Source organism: Sceloporus occidentalis, unplaced genomic scaffold (assembly GCF_023333645.1).
Source record: "Sceloporus occidentalis isolate IW3139 unplaced genomic scaffold, rSceOcc1.0.p SCAF_171, whole genome shotgun sequence".
Taxonomy (NCBI): domain Eukaryota; kingdom Metazoa; phylum Chordata; class Lepidosauria; order Squamata; family Phrynosomatidae; genus Sceloporus; species Sceloporus occidentalis.
The window spans coordinates 32,628-54,254 of NW_028317151.1; the positions used below are offsets into that span (position 1 = coordinate 32,628).

The 21,627-nt window shown below is 45.8% G+C and overlaps 1 non-coding gene across 1 annotated transcript; it reads left to right on the top strand.

Annotated features, from left to right (window-relative positions):
- Positions 1–5,541: 5,541 nt before the first annotated feature.
- LOC149279315 (small nucleolar RNA SNORA35) lies at positions 5,542–5,671 on the top strand. Its single transcript, XR_016278589.1, has one exon. It is a non-coding gene; the product is annotated as a small nucleolar RNA SNORA35 (small nucleolar RNA).
- Positions 5,672–21,627: the final 15,956 nt, after the last annotated feature.

Consider the following 21,627-nt stretch of genomic DNA (forward strand, 5'->3'; position numbering starts at 1 on the left):
AAATGCTGGTGTCACAATCACCCCTTCGTTGCCGCACGCACGTGAGCAGAAGACTGCTCGCGTGCGGCGGCTTGCTAGTACCCCTTCTGTGCTGCACACGCGCGTGCAGAAAACTGCACACGCGCGGCGGCTGCTTCCCTGCACCCCTTCGTTGCCGCACACACGCGAGCAGAAGACTGCTCGCACGTGGCGGCGGCTTGCTAGTACCCCTTCTGTGCCGCACGCACGCGTGCAGAAAACTGCTCGCACGCGGCGGTCTTCTGGAGATCCCGTTAACCCCTCCGATGCGGGTGGTCGAGCGTCTGTCCACCGGCATCTGGGACGGAGGTCCGGAGCTGGGAGTCTTGCTTCTGCCGGGCATCGTATTGCCCGACGAAGCAGTGACTCCCAGCATCTGGTACTTACCCGTGCTCGGTCTTCTGCCTTTTCTCCTGCTTCTCCTGTAGGGGGAACGGCCAGTCTGCCTCAAAGGGGGGGTTCTGGGAGATCCTCCACTGCAATTGGCTCACGGGCTGGGAGGTGGAGCTTGTAATTTTGGCGCCGGTTTTAAATACGGATATGCTTTGTCTGGTACCCTGTTGTGGTCTTTGTTGCAGTTTTGATTCCTGACGTTTGTACTTTTGATATCTCTGGATTTTTGACCTTTTGCTTGCCTGACCATCCTTTGCCTGACGATTTTGTACCGTACCCGCTCCGTTGCTGACCCGGCTTGTTGGACTACCCGCTCCGTTGTTGACCCGGCTTGTTGGACTACCCGCTCCGTTGCTGACCCGGCTTGTTGGACTACCCGCTCCATTGCTGACCCGGCTTCTCTGATTATCTCGTCCGTTCCTATCTTGTGTTGCTGTTTTGGCTCCTTCTTCCGTATCAGCTGTTCATACCCTTGCACCCAACTCATTCCCATATTATCCGCTTACACCTAGCCTCCTCACTGTTGGGATCATCTAAGTCCCAGCTCCCTGTCACTAAGGGTTGCCTTTGGTGATTGGGTTCCGGGCAGAATAACTCCTGCGGTGTGCGCTATCGTGTTAGTGCTCGTGACAGCAGGAACCTAGGCATGATGAGACTGTGATTGCTGTTAGCAATCACACTCCTATCATGCCAAGTCAGCCAGTACATGCTGGTACAGGGTGGCTGTAAGTGATGTGCAGACCCCATACTGCTGGCAGCATCAATACACAAGGGGGGCAGCTAGCTAGGTTTCAGCATGTACTGGCTGACTTGGCATGATAGGAGTGTGATTGCTAACAGCAATCATAGTCCCATCATGCCTAGGTTCCAGCACTTACACATCCATGCTATCACACACACGCTCATTCATTCATATACTCATTCATTCACAGATTAATTCCCTCAATCACGCATACTGATTCAAACACCCTCCCCATCCCCTTACCTGCACTCCAGCTCCTCGATGCCGCTCACAGACTTCAGCAGGGGGCGCGGCCTCCCTCTGCGTTCTCTGGTACTGCACAGAGGAAGCAGGATGTGATGTGATGTCACGTGAACTCTGCTGGGTTCCGCTTCCTCTGTGCAGTACAGAAGACCCTCCCACAGGTAAGTAGCAGGGCTCTTGTTGTAGCAGGGCTCGAGGTGCGGACCGCGTAAGATCGGGTGCCCTGGCTGCCGATCTTACGCGGGCCGCATTTGCGGCGTTTCTATTGGGGGGGTTCCTACGGCCCTGAGGGGGATTTCTTCATTATCGGTCCCCCCGCATGAGTTACTGGGGGGATCTGTCCCCCCCCCGGTTCCTACGCCCATGGCAGAGAGGGATGAGGAGTGTTGGTATCATCAGCCATCAGTATATGGCTTTAATGGGCAAAATAATGGGCAAAATATCAATATCAAATAAGCGAAATTTCCACCTGTGCTCCAGCACTCGCACATTATCCTCTCTAACATCTGGCAACCATGCCACATTCAAAGTCACTTAAATCCTCTTACTTTCCCATTCGGATGCTCAGTTTGAGCTTCAGCAAGTTGTCTTGGCCATGTCCATCAGCAAGGTGAAAAAATTTTTTAGATCATAGATAACATTACACGTGAGCCCTTTTGAGCTGCAATGGCTGTGGTGTAGTCATTGGAAATCCCCAATGCTTCTTGTGGCCAGTTCTATATTGTTGTTATGAGGTCCAGTGCTTTCATTGTTTCTGGAAGGCCTATCAGTTGTAGATTATTTCTTTAACAATTCCTCAAGTCATCCAGCTCATTGGCCCTGTCATGTTTTTTCACTTTGTAACTTTAGGAGCATGCTTTTGTTATAACTCTGCCATTATTCTAAGACCATTAACCCCTTAATGACAAGGCTGTTTCTTATTCGTAGTACACTTTGGGAGAAAGGCTATTTTGACAATTTTCAGTGTTGCTGTTTAGCTGTAATTTTATGGCAAGACAGGAGGCTTCATATTTTGCATAAACCTTCTTTACTGTTAACCTCCAGCAGCAAAACAGTTAACAAAAAATTCAAGAAATAACCAGAAAAAACATAACGGTCTATATAAGTCTCCACATCTGGTCACTCCTCCTCTTTCTTTGCTGCTTAGCAATTTGATTTCTCTTTCCTTACCCAATTTAATGACCAGAGGATCTCCTTAACAATAAAAAACAGAAAAATAGGGAAGGATTTGATTTCTCTTTCCTTAACAATAAAAAACAGAAAAATAGGGAAGGATTTGATTTCTCTTTCCTTACCCAATTTAACGACCAGGCCACTCTAATCAAAAAGGCCATCAATAAATGTTGGCCTATCCTTATGGAAGATGTAGTTTTACGTAAACATCTCCCAGATAAACCAAAAATTATCTTTAACCCCTTCGTGACAATTGCCGGTCCGGGCACGTCACTGAAAATCGTGACGATTATGACAATTGACGTGCCAGGACCGGCACGTCTTTAAACGGGTGAAAAAATCGATCCGTGATCGATTTTTTCACTCAAACGGTGTTGCTCTAATGCCTCGACATCGAGGCATTGAGCAACACCAAAAAAAACATTCCCGCCCCCCCCCGATCGCTCCTAGGAGCAAAAAAAAAACATGTTTGAAAGACTGCACGTCTTTCAAACATGGCGGCGCCCGCCGCCGAAAAACGGGTTTAGGAAGCGATCGCGAGTCGCTTCCTTTGCTTAGCTGGTGTTGCTAAGATGCCTCAGTATCGAGGCATCTTTGCAACACCTGTTTAGCAAAGGAAGCGACTCGCGATCGCTTCCTAAATGCTCAACTTACCTTCCCGGTGCCGGTGTCTTCGAAACACACGCGGTGTTTCAAGATGGCGGCGCCCATCAAGCCGGGGGGCGGAGCCTGCTGACATCATCGGGGGGGTGTTGCTGGATGTCATGGACATCCAGTGAATAACACCCCTAGTGGTCAGATCACTCATAAGAGTGATCATGATTTGATAAATCAAAGGCAATGTTTTCTAAACATTGCCTTTGATCAGTATTGGATCTGCCCCCCTCCTTCACTTGCTTCTAGTGATGGAGAGAGACAGATCGGTGTGTTCTGGTATTTCAGGTATTCCCTAATAAAAATATATATATATTGATCCAAAGGCTCTTATAAGAGCCACCCATATAATATTAACCCCTTCATTGCCATTGATCACTGCATAAACAGTGATCTTGCATAGTGGCAATTGTTTTTGGTTTTTTTTTTTTTTTTACATGTTTTTTTACTTTTTTTACTTTTTTTTACTTTTTTTTAGGTTTTTTTTTATTTTTTATTATAGCCATTAACCCTTTCCTTCCCCACTATTTTTGCTGCAATTCTTACCATGCAGCGGTATACGGCTGAGGAGGCGTATGCCTTTTTGGCCACAGATTCTGAGGCCACTGATACAGCGTCAGATTTTGACGTTGGTCAGTTCACAGATACATCTAGTGATGTATCTGTGGCTGTTAGGACGCCTACCACACGTAGTCGTGGCAGTGCACCAGAGGCATGGGTAGCGCCTAATAGGTACAAGCCAGTTATCCCTCCTTTTTCTGGAATTCCTGGCATCAATATTGATGTTACAGGATTCACTCCACTGCAATTTGTGCAGGTTTTTTTGGGAGACGATGTCTTGGGAGACATTGTCACACAAACAAACATTTATGCCCAGCAGCACCGTGCTGCTAGCCCTAATTCTTTTTGGGCAAAACAGCCATGGACTCCCATTGACGTGCCAGAATTTCTTAAATTCTGGGCACTCACAATGTTAATGGGCATTATAAAAAAGCCCTCCATCCGCTCCTACTGGAGCACCAGCCCCATCTTTAGTACCCCCATTTTTGCCCAAACTATAACTAGGCAAAGGTATGAAATGATTCTTCGTTTCATGCATTTTAGCGACAACAGCCTGTGCCCCCCTAAGGAGGACCCCCAGTTTGATAGGCTGTACAAAATCCGCCCCCTGATTACCCATCTCGCTGCCAGGTTTCCAGAGGTTTATACACCTGGAAAGAATATCTGCGTGGATGAATCCCTAATGAAATATAAAGGAAGGTTGGGATTCAAGCAGTATATTCCTTCCAAGCGCTCCAGGTATGGAGTGAAGGTGTATAAGCTCTGCGAGAGCGAGACAGGATATACTCATGCCTTCCGGGTATACGAGGGTAAGGATAGCTACCTTGACCCTCCAGGTTGCCCAGATCATCTGGGCACCAGTGCCAAGATTGTTTGGGACCTAATATTCCCCCTTATGAACAAAGGCTACCACTTGTATGTAGATAACTTCTATACAAGCGTCCCTTTGTTCAAGCTGCTGTATTGTTTCGATACGGTAGCTTGCGGTTCTATAAAAAAGAACCGCTTGGGTTTCCCACAACGCCTGGTACGAACCCGGCTAGGAAAGGGGGAGACCTCAGCTCTACGCCAAGAGGAGCTTTTGGCATTGAAGTTCAAGGACAGAAAAGAGGTGTGCATGCTGAGCACCATCCACGATGAGAGAACCGTGGAGGTTTCTGTCCGTGGCAGAGCTGGGGTCACTACAAAGCCAGTGTGCATCAGGGCCTATAACAAGCACATGGGTGGAGTTGATCTGTCAGATCAACTCCTACAGCCCTACCTCATGATGAGGAAGACAAAGGCCTGGTACAAGAAGGTTGCAATTTATCTAATGCAAATTGCAACCTATAACGCTTTTTTGCTGCACAAAAAAGCAGACACTGGGCTGAAGCTGTCTTTTTTGCAGTTTCAGCTCGAAGTAATTTCAGGTATCTTGTACCGTGATGCACCTGGTCCCCAAGTAGTGATGGGAACCAACAGAATTGGGGCTACCCATTTTATTTTTAAAATCCCCCCTACAGCAAAGAAGCAGAATCCCCAAAAGAGATGCAGGGTATGCTACAGCAGGGGGCAAAGAAAGGACACCACATTTTACTGTCCAGATTGCCCTGGAAAACCTGCACTCTGTGTCGGTGACTGCTTCAAGCTGTATCACACAGTTTCCCATTTTTAATTTTTTTTTTGTTCCTGCTCCATTTTTGTATTTTTTTTTAATTTTTTGTTACATTTACTGTTTTTTAGCTTTTATTTGCTCCACCATTTTTAAGCGTTTTTATTTGCACTGTCAAGTGACCCCTGTGTCCATTCCGTGGCATGAGGGACCACTTAAGGTGCTAGATCAAATCCCTTCTTGGAGATAGGCCAGGCTTTCTTGTAACCTGTCCCTACTGATAGTTGGGTACAAGCATTTTTCTTTACCCAGATGTAAAATTCCTACTGAATTTGAATTGCTCATGTTCCAAACGTGGCCCTTTTGCCCCCAAACAATCTGACAAACCCATGCATGTGGGGTATCAATGTACTCAGGAGATGTTGCTGGACACATATCTGGGTGTTGTGTGACCGCAACATATACCAGGAGCTGTAATTTCACACCTGAAGTACAAAGTATGTGAAAAAAACACCAAAAACAATTACTATCCCAAACTTTGACAAGGGTTGGTGGTAGGATTAGTGCATGGAAAGGGTTAAACTATCAGCATCTAAAATACCCTGGGGTGTCTAGTTTTCAAAAATATATGGTTTGGTGGGGTAAATTTAATTTGCTGGCTTCAAAGATGCCCCAAATACCACATAGAGACAGAATTACCAGATTCAGAGAAAAATGGTTTTGAATTAGCAAAACGCTACTTGTACTTATTGCCCCATAACGTGTAGAAGAAAGCAAAAAAATATAAAAACATTGGGTATTTCTAAACTCGGGACAAATAGTAGAATCTATTTAGCAGGTTTTTTCAGTAGTTTTTTATGATGAATAAAAGATTTTTCAAATAAAAGTGAGAACATTTGTTTTTTTTTCAATTTTTCGTCATATTTTATTATTTTTATTATAGGAAATTACATCATATGAAAAAAATTTTGGTGTCTGAAGAAAGCCCTTCTTGTCCTGAAAAAAACAATATATAACTTGTGTGGGTTTAGTAAATGGGTTAAGAGAAAATTACAGCTAAACACAAACACCATTGTCACGAAGGGTACAAAAAGTAAAATCAGCCTTTGTCACGAAGGGGTTAAAAAACTAGCTAATTTAAAAACAATACTGGCTCCTAGTGCTCTCCCACCTATAGAAAAAGTAGACAATCATTTCCTGGCCATTAAATCTCCAGGGTTCCATCATTGTGGCAAATGTAAAGTTTGCAAAACCTGCAACATACAAAAAAAGAAAATAACATCTTTCATTTGTACGAATACTGGTAAGGAATACATTATCAAAAACTTCATACACTCCAACACCAAAAATGTCATATACTTGCTACAATGTAAGTGTGGAATACAATATATAGGCAGGACCACAAGAGAACTTAAAGTTAGAGCACTTGAACACTTGGGAGGGATTTGCAACAATAATATCAAACACAATGTCCCCAGACACTGTTATACATGTAACTCTTTTTCATTATCAGAATTTCAAATTATAGGGATAGATTCAGTAACAGCCCACTGGAGAGGAGGCAATATCATCTCCACTTTATCAAGAAAAGAAACCCAATGGATTTTTAATTTCCAAACATATAAAAAAGGGGGCCTCAATACAGATTTGGACATTCTCACTTTTATATGACCCATATTATCATTAACATTCCAGAAAAACAACGAACAATATAATATAAAATAAAAAATAAAATAATTTTAAAATAAGGAAATAAACTAATTTTTAAATAAATAAAGATAAATTCATCTTTTAAATAAAATTTTAAAAAATCAATTAATTTATTCCATCTTAATAATTACAATTAAAATATTTTTGAGATCATTTTATATTAATCCATTTTTACATATATTTTTTATACACATATATACCGTATTTGCTCGATTATAAGACGACCCTGATTATGAGACAACCCCCCAAAATCTGAATATTAACTTATGAAAAAAAAGAAAAAGCCTGAATATAAGACGACCCTGTAGGAAAAAAGTTTTACCAGTAAATGTTAGTTCATGTAAACTATGTGAACAATTGTTTGTTAATAAAAGCTATGATTGAGAAAAATATTTTGTTTTTATTTCCTTTTTTTTTTCAACCTGCCCCCCCAGTTATGCACATCTGCCCCCAGGCTTGCCACTCTGCCCCAGAAATGCCTTATACAAGACGACCCCGATTATAAGACGAGGGGTATTTTTCAGAGCATTTGCTCTGGAAAAAACCTCGTCTTATAATCGAGCAAATACGGTATATACCTATTATATACATATATTTTTTATATATATATATATTTTTTATATATATTTTATATATATATTCTTTTTATATACTTTTTAATTCATATTTTTTACGATACAGGCATATTAGTAATAATACCTAGTTTTTCTATTCAGGCATATCTAGACACACTTATTAGAAGCTTCTAAAGAAGAAGCTAATAGCTTCTGCCTTTATAATTTGTGCATATTTATATGTTCTCTCATCTCTCCTATCCATCTCTCTCTAATATCATAATACTTACCTTTAATTGTCTCAAGAGTTCCGTATACAGTCCACCCTCAATATATGATTTACACACTTACCCGATATATACTAGACTTGGGCACCAGGGGGCTCTTCGTCTTCGTGCTCGTCTTCGTCAAAAAAAAAATCTTCGTATTCCGCGAATATTCGCCCGTTCCTGTCTTCTCTTCGGGCGAATATTCGTTTTTTCTTCGTTTTTTCCGGTTAAGGGGTTAATACGGGGTTAACGCGTACCGCAGCAGCTCTGGCGCCAGTAGTTTAAATGTGCGTATCAGCAACTCTATTGGTCGTCACCAGCCTCCTGCTGGTGACCAATGAGCTCACTACCATATATATAACTAATATATTCTCGGGCAGAATATTATGCTACTCAGTGTAAAACCAACAGAGGGCAGCATTCTGTCCGAAGATATATTAGCCATATGTGGCAGTGTGTTCATTTTCATTTATTAATTATTTAAATAAAATATAGTCCCATGATCCGCTGGTCTCCCCGCTGCAACAGTTAAATGTCCACACTCGCAGACATTAATTCTGTCGAACTTGCAAACTCTTTTTTTCTATTTATTTTGGGTTTTTTTTGTATTAAACCATTACACGAAAGGATCATGGGAATATATTTTATTTGAATAAATGTAAATGAGCACACTGCCACATATGGCTAATATATGTTCGGACAGAATGCTGCCCTCTGTTGGTTTTACATTAAGTAGCATAATAACTGGATTTCTTTCAAGCATATGGAACAATTCTACTTAATGTAAAACCAACAGAGGGCAGCATTCTGTCCGAACATATTAACTCTTGCAGCGGGGAGACCAGCAGATCATGGGGATATATTTTATTTAAATAATTAATAGATGAAAATGAACACACTACCACATATGGCTAATATATCTTCTGACAGAATGCTGCCCTCTGTTGGTTTTACATTGAGTAGCATAATAACTTTGGATTTCAAGCATATGCTACTTAATGTAAAACCAACAGAGGGCAGCATTGTGTCCAAAGTTATAGTAAGTTATTTATGCTAAGTTAGATGTCCGTACCAGCCACTTTGTTGGTCGCTGGCACTGACATTTAACTGACACCAATGGTCTCCCCGCTGTGTCAGTTAAATGTCCGTACCAGCGACTTTGTTGGTCGCTGGCACGGACTTTTAACTGTTGCAGCAGGGTCTCAGGTTGCTTTATTTTTTTTTTCTGCCTAGCAACTAGTGGTAAGGGGCCGTGCGAGTGAGCCCTATTGGTCACTTGCAGGGTCTTCCTCTGGCATCAACCAATTGGTTGATGCCAGAGGAAGACCCTGCAGGTGACCAATAGGCTCACTCACACTGCCCTGTAACCCCTGACGACGAACCTGTGGATTTCCACTTCAGTCAACTCCCGCGATGCTGTGAAGATAAGGTAAGTTAGATGGGGAAGGGACCGGGGAGAATAGTAGACGAAGGTGAAGATTCTTCGTGTGTGAGTCTTCGTCTTCGCTTTACCGGCACTGCCTTCTCTTCTTCATGTCTTCGGAACGAACACGAAAACGCACTCTTCGTGTTCGTTTTCATGTTCGCCCGAAGACGAATGCACAAGTCTAATATATACATAACTTGTTTCTCGCTTCTTTCACCTCCCCCAATTTTTTATACGTTCAATAAGCTCAGGTTCACTCCTGTAGCTTGTAAAACTTCATTTCTACGAGAACCCAATACCTCTACAAGGGGTAGGATCACGTTTATCCAGCGAGGAGGAGCCGAGAGACATACAAGCGTCCGCGTCGCCTAGATACGCCGCGTCACACGCACAAACAGAATGACGCCTCTCCCACACGTACCGGCATCAAGACTGGTTAAGATTAGGATCACGTCCATCCAGGAAGGAGGAGCCGAGAGACACACAAGCGTCCACGTCGCCTGGATACGCCGCGTCACACGCACGAACGGAATGACGCTTTCTCCACACACACCGGCATTGAGACTGATTCGGACGACATTTAAAGCTACCTTCACAATCATCACTCACACGCTACGATTACTGATTACTATTGCGGATTACTTCAACTTCTTTTTATTCTCCTGAGGAAGGCCAGATAGCGGCGAAACGCGTTGAGATACAGAAGAAATCAATCTGCATTTCCTGATCAACTTTACCGGACCCCGGATTTTTACGTTTAAATATATCATTTATTTGAACTCAACCATCTTGTAAGTGCATTTCTACTTGCTTATACACAGCATAGGAAGTTACTGCACCATGTGGTTGTTCTCTGTTTTATATCTGTAGAATTTTAAAGAATAAAGAACAGACTTTACTTCTGAAGAGCCTCTTGTACTGGCACTGTTTGTGAGGGCATCTTAATATTTTTCATATTTTTCATTTTATAAAACGGTATCACACTATCATATACATTTTTCTTTTTTCCCTATATACAAATGCGCCCCGATTGCTGTTGTGTACGTATTTGTCAGGGTCCACGGAAAACCCCCCACCGCAGTCACTCACCTGAGTACCCGCTGACTGACTGACCCGGGTACCAGCTCCCACGCCGCCGCTCTCACCGCTCCAGCCACGATGCCGGTCTCAAAGAGCGCGCGCACGCGCCCCCACCTCTCCTTATTCACTCCTGAATGGAGAGGGCGGGGAACACACACCACCGTCAGCACGTACAGGGGGAAGGGCGACCTCTGGTGGTACATTTTAAAATGAGCACTGAGAATCATTCAGTCCTCAGTTATTGTGCTGTTAAGAGCTACATTGTTGTTCTCTCCTGATTTCTGTTATTAACCCTTTGGCTATTGATACCGACTACGCTGCTATCTCCAATCCTGACCCTTTGGCTATTGATACCGACTACGCTGCTATCTCCAACCCTGACCCTTTGGCTATCGTTACCGACTACGTTGCTGTCTCCTATCCTGACCCTCTGGCTATTGTTACCGGCTACGCTGCTAAACCTTTGGTTTGATTTGGACTTGCTGGGTTTTCCTGCATATCGGGTTCCTCACCTTGATCCTGACAGTATTTGAACACTGAGAGGAGTGTTTTGTTGGGCAGCGGCAGTGTTATAGTAGGGAAGTATTTTCCTTTTATTTTTTCACTTCTACTTTGACACGTGATTGGGTGTTAAAGGCTTTGTATTTCGGTTTGCTGCTTAGCCTCCAGGTTAGAACCTTCCATTTTATTATACATAATCTGGTTTACCCTAAATTTGGTATTTATGGTCTTTCATTTGCCTTATTGATTTTGGTTTTATTTTAGTATCTGCATTGATTTTGGTTTTATTTTAGTATCTGCATTGCTACCCTTAGGATTTTTTATGTCAGTCATTATTTTATTTCATTGGGTTTTTTCCTCCCTCTGCTATCTTTGCCTTTTGGTTTTATTCCCTAAAACCTTGCTACGTTGCCTCTGAGTTTTTTCTTCCTTTATTTTAAGATCCTCCTCCTTTTACTATACCTGTCCGTTATAGCTGTTCCTTTTCCCACGTGGTGTGTCTCCCCTATTGGCTTTTCACTCTTGTGCGTCACGTGCCGACTTTTGCCGGCAGCGCGGTGCGCTCTTCTCCTCCTATGCCTCCACGCGGGCAGCCAACTATCTAGGCTGTCCCGCGTGTGCTTGTTTGTCCGTGCGGTTTTTTGTTTTCTCTGTGCGGCTTTTTTTCTCTATTCCGCGGCACGCCTGCTGGTATTCTCCAGCAGTGCGGCCGCCTCCATTAGGCTAGGTTTCCACTTGTTTTTTTTTTGCTAAAAATGCCCATAAAAACGCCAATAGCGCCACCTGCCGTTTTTTTTGTGAAAAAACGCTGCAGCCAGATGTTAGCTGTTCTTCAATAGGAAATCGCACAATGCCATATCCACTTGGCGTTTTTCTGTTTGGCGTTTTTTCAGTCCTCTTTGGCGTTCTTCTGCTTTTTTGGGCTCTGTGGCAGTTTTTAAAAATCGCAGCATGTTGACACTCTGGCGTTTTTTGCAAGGAAATCTTGGCGTTTTTCTCCAATAGAAGTCTATGGGAGAGAAAAAACGCCATGAAAAAGCCATGTGGGTTTATTGCCTTGGCGTTTTTTATGGCGTTTTTTCCACAGTTACAATTTGGAACAAACATGCCATTACAAACAAACATACGCGACGCATCAACTGGATCCTGCGTGCCAAAAGCAACAGCAAACAATTTGCACCATCATTTGGGGCACAGAAAAGTGACAAAAGGGTCCGCCGGGGCGTTTAAGTAGAACTCTACCAAGTAAATGACATCAGGGGGCAGATACTTGCCATTTATCCTAATCCCTTTCAGCTGGGTGAAACTTCTAACTTGTAAAGGCTGGAAAAACTGCCTAAGGTCAAAAAAAGCAATTTCCACAGAAAGGCTAAAACGCCAGAAAAAACTCCAGAAAAAAAACGCCAAAACTCTAGGAAGATTGGCCCCAAATGATGGTGCAAATTGTTTGCTGTTGCTTTTGGCACGCAGGATCCAGTTGGGTATGTTTGTTTGTAATGGCATGTTTGGTCCCAATGGTGTAAAATTCAATATGAACTTTGTTTTGTGTGAAACTGTTTGCTTCCAGCCTATTTCTCGTAGGACACACAGATACTGGGTCCATCCTCTGCGTTTTTAGCAAAAAAAAAACAAGTGGAAACCTAGCCTAATACTGCAGTGAGGCTAGGTTTCCACTTGGGTTTTTTTTGCTAAAAACGCCCATAAAAACGCCAATAGCGCCACCTGCCGTTTTTTTAGTGAAAAAACGCTGCAGCCAGATGTTAGCTGTTCTTCAATAGGAAATCGCACAATGCCATATCCACTTGGCGTTTTTCTGTTTGGCGTTTTTTCAGTCCTCTTTGGCGTTTTTCTGCTTTTTTGGGCTCTGTGGCAGTTTTTCAAAATCGCAGCATGTTGACACTCTGGCGTTTTTTGCAAGGAAACCTTGGCGTTTTTCTCCAATAGAAGTCTATGGGAGAGAAAAAACGCCATGAAAAAGCCATGTGGGTTTATTGCCTTGGCGTTTTTTATGGCATTTTTTCCACAGTTACAATTTGGAACAAACATGCCATTACAAACAAACATACGCGACGCATCAACTGGATCCTGCGTGCCAAAAGCAACAGCAAACAATTTGCACCATCATTTGGGGCACAGAAAAGTGACAAAAGGGTCCGCCGGGGCGTTTAAGTAGAACTCTACCAAGTAAATGACATCAGGGGGCAGATACTTGCCATTTATCCTAATCCCTTTCAGCTGGGTGAAACTTCTAACTTGTAAAGGCTGGAAAAACTGCCTAAGGTCAAAAAAAGCAATTTCCACAGAAAGGCTAAAACGCCAGAAAAAACTCCAGAAAAAAAACGCCAAAACTCTAGGAAGATTGGCCCCAAATGATGGTGCAAATTGTTTGCTGTTGCTTTTGGCACGCAGGATCCAGTTGGGTATGTTTGTTTGTAATGGCATGTTTGGTCCCAATGGTGTAAAATTCAATATGAACTTTGTTTTGTGTGAAACTGTTTGCTTCCAGCCTATTTCTCGTAGGACACACAGATACTGGGTCCATCCTCTGCGTTTTTAGCAAAAAAAAAACAAGTGGAAACCTAGCCTAATACTGCAGTGAGGCTAGGTTTCCACTTGGGTTTTTTTTTGCTAAAAACGCCCATAAAAACGCCAATAGCGCCACCTGCCGTTTTTTTAGTGAAAAAACGCTGCAGCCAGATGTTAGCTGTTCTTCAATAGGAAATCGCACAATGCCATATCCACTTGGCGTTTTTCTGTTTGGCGTTTTTTCAGTCCTCTTTGGCGTTTTTCTGCTTTTTTGGGCTCTGTGGCAGTTTTTCAAAATCGCAGCATGTTGACACTCTGGCGTTTTTTGCAAGGAAATCTTGGCGTTTTTCTCCAATAGAAGTCTATGGGAGAGAAAAAACGCCATGAAAAAGCCATGTGGGTTTATTGCCTTGGCGTTTTTTATGGCATTTTTTCCACAGTTACAATGCAGAGGATGGACCCAGTATCTGTGTGTCCTACGAGAAATAGGCTGGAAACAAACAGTTTCACACAAAACAAAGTTCATATTGAATTCTACACCATTTGGAACAAACATGCCATTACAAACAAACATACGCGACCCATCAACTGGATCCTGCGTGCCAAAAGCAACAGCAAACAATTTGCACCATCATTTGGGGCCAATCTTCCTAGAGGAGCAGACATTCGGAATAAAGCATGCCTTACAAACCACAGAAAAGTGACAAAAGGGTCCGCCGGGGCGTTTAAGTAGAACTCTACCAAGTAAATTACATCAGGGGGCAGATACTTGCCATTTATCCTAATCCCTTTTTTAGCTGGGTGAAACTTCTAACTTGTAAAGGCTGGAAAAACTGCCTAAGGTCAAAAAAAGCAATTTCCACAGAAAGGCTAAAACGCCAGAAAAAACTCCAGAAAAAAACGCCAAAACGCAGGAAAATGCAGTGGCAGTTTTCTTGGCGTTTTTCATCAAGAAAAAAAACGCAGGACAAAAACTAGACTTGGGCACCAGGGGGCTCTTCGTGTTCGTCTTCGTGCTCGTCTTCGGGGAAAAAAAAATCTTCGTATTCCGCGAATATTCGCCCGTTCCTGTCTTCTCTTCGGGCGAATATTCGCGGACATTCTTCGTGCTCGTTTAATCTTCGTTTTCCTCCTGGTTGCCTAGCAGGGGTTAATACGGGGTTAATAACACATCACAGCAGCAGCAGCTGCCGTGAAGGTACGTGTGTGCAGCTCTATTGGTCGTTTCGGCAGGGGGCTGGTCTGGCATCAACGAGTGAATTGCAGAACTGCAGAATGCACTTCATTCGTTGATGGCAGGCGAGCCCCCTGCCGAAACGACCAATAGAGTTGCACACACATACCGAGGTGTACTGTCCATAGATGTTTAATAAAAGAATAGGGAATATTTTACATTTTTAAATTGATTTTGGACCACTTTACATGCCTAACATTTGCTACCTATTTACAATGGCATACTTTGCAACAACCCAACTTACTTATTGGACAGGACTGGAAAATAGCAGGACTGTCCACCAAAATCTTGGGTGTGTTGGCAGGTATGCTGATGGAAAAATGTTGGACAAGAACTAAAAAATAGCTTAGGGTTAATGTACGGTTATGTTTAAGATTAGTAGCAGTGCACTGGTTTGGTTAAAGATGGATTATGTCTAAATAATAATAATTTAATTTTAATGTTTTTTTTTTAAAAAAAATAGGGGTTTATTTAAATGTATTTTAAAGTTAGATTTATTATTTAGTACTTGATTATATTTATTAAATGTTTATAGTAGCGTTACCTACCGAGCTATAACTACCTATGTGTATTTGCATTTTGCATACCTAGTTTAGCTAAATTAGATGGGACAGGACTGGAAAAAAGCAGGACTGTCCCTGAAAAAGTTGGGTCTGTTGGCAGGTATGTGGATGGAAAAATGTTATAGGGTGAAGTGTGAGTTATAGTGTTAATGTAATGCTATTAGTGAGTGAAGGCCAGGGCAAATAACAAGGAAAAGGTCCTTGTGTTTTGTGCATTGTAAGTGTGTGTGTATGTGTGTTATGTGTGATGTCACTGTGTGTTATATGTGTTATATGTGTTATTGTGTGTGTTATGTTTGGTTGGTTGTGTATCAGAAGGAAAATAATGAAATGGAAAAGGAAATGGGAAAGGCAAATGAGTGGGCAATTGGCGACCCGCTCACCTGTTTCACCCCAGGGCAAAGCACCCAAACACTGTCAGTCTTAGACGTTTGGCAGCAGACTTCCAGAGCTCAGACACAAGGCCCTAGCGTAAGCTGGCCACTCCGGCGGAGGTAGCAGGCGTTGCCACACCGCAAACAGAGGCAGCCAGGGGGGAGAAACTGCCCTTACCATTAGGGACATTTTGGGCATGACTCTAGCCAGGAAGCGAACTGGCAGAGAAGAGATGCTGGCACCACCACCAGCAGCAGCATTGAAAAGGCGAATGAGTGGGCAATTGGCGACCCACTCACCTGTTTCACCCCAGGGCAAAGCACCCAAACACTGTCAGTCTTAGACGTTTGGCAGCAGACTTCCAGAGCTCAGACACAAGGCCCTAGCGTAAGCTGGCCACTCCGGCGGAGGTAGCAGGCGTTGCCACACCGCAGACAGAGGCAGCCAGGGGGGAGAAACTGCCCTTACAATTAGGGACATTTTGGGCATGACTCTAGCCAGGAAGCGAACTGGCAGAGAAGAGATGCTGGCACCACCACCACCACCACCACCACCACCAGCAGCATTGAAAAATTGGAAAGGCGAATGAGAGGGCAATTGGCGACCCGCTCACCTGTTTCACCCCAGGGCAAAGCACCCAAACACTGTCAGTCTTAGACGTTTGGCAGCAGACTTCCAGAGCTCAGACACAAGGCCCTAGCGTAAGCTGGCCACTCCGGCGGAGGTAGCAGGCGTTGCCACACCGCAGACAGAGGCAGCCAGGGGGGAGAAACTGCCCTTACAATTAGGGACATTTGAGGCATGACACTAGCCAGGAAGCGAACTGGCAGAGAAGAGATGCTGGCACCACCACCAGCAGCAGCATTGAAAAGGCGAATGAGTGGGCAATTGGCGACCCACTCACCTGTTTCACCCCAGGGCAAAGCACCCAAACACTGTCAGTCTTAGACGTTTGGCAGCAGACTTCCAGAGCTCAGACACAAGGCCCTAGCGTAAGCTGGCCACTCCGGCGGAGGTAGCAGGCGTTGCCACACCGCAAACAGAGGCAGCCAGGGGGGAGAAACTGCCCTTACCATTAGGGACATTTTGGGCATGACTCTAGCCAGGAAGCGAACTGGCAGAGAAGAGATGCTGGCACCACCACCAGCAGCAGCATTGAAAAGGCGAATGAGTGGGCAATTGGCGACCCACTCACCTGTTTCACCCCAGGGCAAAGCACCCAAACACTGTCAGTCTTAGACGTTTGGCAGCAGACTTCCAGAGCTCAGACACAAGGCCCTAGCGTAAGCTGGCCACTCCGGCGGAGGTAGCAGGCGTTGCCACACCGCAGACAGAGGCAGCCAGGGGGGAGAAACTGCCCTTACAATTAGGGACATTTTGGGCATGACTCTAGCCAGGAAGCGAACTGGCAGAGAAGAGATGCTGGCACCACCACCACCACCACCACCACCACCAGCAGCATTGAAAAATTGGAAAGGTGAATGAGAGGGCAATTGGCGACCCGCTCACCTGTGTCACCCCAGGGCAAAGCACCCAAACACTGTCAGTCTTAGACGTTTGGCAGCAGACTTCCAGAGCTCAGACACAAGGCCCTAGCGTAAGCTGGCCACTCCGGCGGAGGTAGCAGGCGTTGCCACACCGCAGACAGAGGCAGCCAGGGAGGAGAAACTGCCCTTACAATTAGGGACATTTTGGGCATGACTCTAGCCAGGAAGCGAACTGGCAGAGAAGAGATGCTGGCACCACCACCACCACCAGCAGCAGCATTGAAAAATGGGAAAGGCGAATGAGTGGGCAATTGGCGACCCACTCACCTGTTTCACCCCAGGGCAAAGCACCCAAACACTGTCAGTCTTAAACGTTTGGCAGCAGACTTCCAGAGCTCAGACACAAGGCCCTAGCGTAAGCTGGCCACTCCGGCGGAGGTAGCAGGCGTTGCCACACCGCAGACAGAGGCAGCCAGGGGGGAGAAACTGCCCTTACCATTAGGGACATTTGATTCATGACACTAGCCAGGAAGCGAACTGGCATCGAAGAGACACTGGCACCACCACCAGCAGCAGCAGCAGAATTGGGAAAGGCGAATGAGTGGGCAATTGACGACCCGCTCACCTGTTTCACCCCAGGGCAAAGCATCCAAACACTGTCAGTCCTTGGCGTTTGGGAGCGGACTTCCAGAGCTCAGACACAAGGCCCTAGCGTAAGCTGGCTACATTGGCGGAGGTAGCAGGCGTTGCCACACCGCAGCAAGTGCAACCAGGGGGGAGAAACTGCCCTTACCATAAGGGACATTTGAGGCATGACACTAGCCAGGAAGCGAACTGGCAGAGAAGAGACACTGGCACCACCACCAGCAGCAGCAGCAGCAGCAGCAGCATTGGAAAAGGCGAATGAGTGGGCAATTGACGACCCGCTCACCTGTTTCACCCCAGGGCAAAGCATCCAAAAACTGTCAGTCCTTGGCGTTTGGGAGCGGACTTCCAGAACTCAGACACAAGGCCCTAGCGTAAGCTGGCTACACCGGCGGAGGTAGCAGGCGTTGCCACACCGCAACAAGTGCAACCAGGGGGGAGAAACTACCCTTACCATCAGGGACATTCGAGGCATGACACTAGCCAGGAAGCGAACTGGCATTGAAGAGAGACACTGGCACCACCACCAGCAGCAGCAGAATTGGGAAAGGCGAATGAGTGGGCAATTGACGACCCGCTCACCTGTTTCACCCCAGGGCAAAGCATCCAAGCACTGTCAGTCCTTGGCGTTTGGGAGCAGACCTACAGAACTCAGACACAAGGCCCTAGCGTAAGCTGGCTACACCGGCGGAGGTAGCAGGCGTTGCCACACCGCAGCAAGTGCAACCAGGGGGGAGAAACTACCCTTACCATCAGGGACATTCGAGGCATGACACTAGCCAGGAAGCGAACTGGCATTGAAGAGAGACACTGGCACCACCACCAGCAGCAGCAGAATTGGGAAAGGCGAATGAGTGGGCAATTGACGACCCGCTCACCTGTTTCACCCCAGGGCAAAGCATCCAAGCACTGTCAGTCCTTGGCGTTTGGGAGCAGACCTACAGAACTCAGACACAAGGCCCTAGCATAAGCTAGCTACACCGGCGGAGGTAGCAGGCGTTGCCACACCGCAGCAAGTGCAACCAGGGGGGAGAAACTACCCTTTCCATTAGGGACATCTGAGGCATGATTTCAGCCAGGAAGCGAACTGGCAAAAGATACTGGCACCACCACCAGCAGCAGCGTTGGAAACGGAAAAAGGTGAATGAGTGGGCAATTGACGACCCACTCACCTGTTTCACCCCAGGGCAAAGCATCCAAAGACTGTCAGTCCTAGGCGTTTGGGAGCGGACTTACAGAGCTCAGACACTAGGCCCTAGCGTAAATTGGCTACACCAGCGGAGGTAGCAGGCATTGCCACACCGCAGCAAGTGCAACCAGGGGGAGAAACTACCTTAAACATTAGAGAGAAAAAATTTAACTTTCCAAGCTAAGAGCTGGGTAACCCAATTTGGGCAGATTGAATTTAAGAAAGGCAATCTGCTCCATCAGATGAGGTGCCATGCGTGAGCGCTGTGGACTCAGTATGTTTCCAGTCATAGAAAACACGCGCTCACTTTGAACAGTGGTTGGCGGACATGATAGAAGCTGCTGCGCAACCCATGAGAGTGCAGGCCACACACTCTTCTTTTCATCCCAGTAGCTAAGAGGATCAACATTAGGAGCAGAAGGAACTTCACAGAGGTAAAGTTTGACCATTTCAGCAGCACTACTCTCCTTTCTGCTGCTAGCTCTGTCAGATGGTCCAACTATACTGCCAAGTGCCTCTTCCCAAAACGCAGCTGCTCCACTCAGCTGTGTTGTGCTGCTTGTGGCACTGCTGCTGATGCTGCTGCTAGGGGTAGCAGACCACATCATCTCTTCCTCCTCCTGCACCTCACCCTCCTCGGACAGCATTCCCATTTTACGCTGCCAGTCACGCACCATTTTGACCAATTGCTCCCGGTAGCTACTGAGAACATTGAATTTCAAAGCTAGCTTTCCCTTAATTCTTGGATCACAAAGGCACGCTAGCATCATTTCGGGACTCTCTTCCATTCGCTTGCGAAGGTGTACTTTTAGCAGATCCTTCAGCTTCCTGACTATGGCTGCTACGTCAGGATGTAGAGTGCCACCTTGAACAGCCTCACGGTTTCCAAGGAACACATCCATCTTGCTGCCTAGATGGGAGAACACTGGGATTACCTGGGCCAGACTGGCAGTGTTTGAGCTTAAATTTTCTGTGGCATCCCTGAATGGTTTAAGGACTGCCACTAGCTGGGCGATCACTGTCCAATCCTCCCTATTCAATGGAGAGGTAATCCCAATATTGTGCTCTGAGGCAAGATTATGGATTGCCCTCTGCTGCTCCAAAATCCTCTCTAGCATGTCTAACGTGGAGTTCCACCGTGTACTGACATCCTGACGTAGGCAGTGTACGGGAAGACCTGACCTCTCTTGCTCTTCCCTCAAAAGTTGGCTAGCCTTAACACTATGGTGAAAGTGCCCAGCGATCTTTCTGCAGCGGGACAGAACTACTGCTGCCACATTAGTTCCTTCTGACATTGCTGCCTTCACTACAAGATGGATGATGTGGGCTGCACAGCGCACACCAACAATATGACCATCTCGCAGCGCTTTCACCATATTGGCACCTCCGTCAGTTACCACAAAACCAACTTCAACATTGGTGCCCGCCTCTGCTCCCACCCAAAGGCTAAACATTTTCCTAATCGCATGCAGAATATTTTGGGAAGTGTGCTTTTCATCCATCACTTCTGCATGGAGAAGGAATGATCGGTAGCCTGCTGCAGCAACTTCCTTAGACACACCGGGCTGCCACCAGTGTGCTGTCAAAGAAAGAAAGGCATGCTGGGCGCTAGGTGCACTCCACAAATCTGTAGTGAAATGAACACACTGACCAGCAGCCTTGGAAAGCTCCTCTTTCACTGCTGCAACACAGGACCGATACAGCGAGGGGACAATGTTCCTGCTGAAAGTGGAACGTGACGGAACTGTGTATTGTGGAGCCACAGCCGCCATCAATTGTTTGAAAGGCTCCCCTTCAATCATGGAGAAGGATGCCCCTCCAACAGCAATGAACTGACCAATAAGTCGCGTTACTTTATTGGCCTGCTGTTTGGGCATCGTTCTCTTGGAGTGGAATGCCCCAAATTCTTCCAGGGTGGGCTGGGCATGCAGTGCTCCAACCTGCCTTGGTCTCTGGCTGCCAGCACTAGTTGCTGCTGCTGCTGCTGCTGCTATTGGCTCAGAAGAAGAAGCTGTTGGGGTTTTTCCACGGCCACCAGCTATGCTGCCTGCACTAAGTTTTACCTCTGCATCTTTCCCCAATAGCACAGCGTTGTGTTGAGTGCTGAGGTGATGCTTCATGCTAGCACTGGTAAAATGGCCAGACACTTTCCCTCTGCTTATTAGCTTCCCACAATGTTTGCACTTTCCATAGCGCCCTTCTTCAACATTTTCAAAGTGCTCCCAAATTGGGGCGCGCATAGCCTTGGAGTGTGCCTTGGGTGCTGCTCTTACTGCTCGGGGTGGATGAACAGAGGCAGAACTAGTGGTGGTGGGACTGGTGGTAACAGTACTGGCCATAGTGGGACTGCTAATTGCTTTAGATTTGCTAGGTTTTGCTGCTGCTGCTGGTGGTGGTGATGGTGATGATCGTAGCGGAGAAGGTGGAGGCTCAGGGGAAAATTGTGCACTAGTCATTTGGACACTGCTCCCTGAGGAATCTGATTCCTGACCACTCATCTCCTCTACTTCCTCTGGCTCATAGTCTAGCTCTTCATTAGCCAGATCGAATGGAATTCCTGCTAGGCTGGAGCTAAGACTGATATCGTCGTGAGACTCGTGACTAGTAGTAGTGCGAGCAGGAAGAATAGACTCTGCACTTGGCCTCTCAGTCTCAGGCTCCTCTGCTACCTCGCTAGGTGGAGTTCCACTATG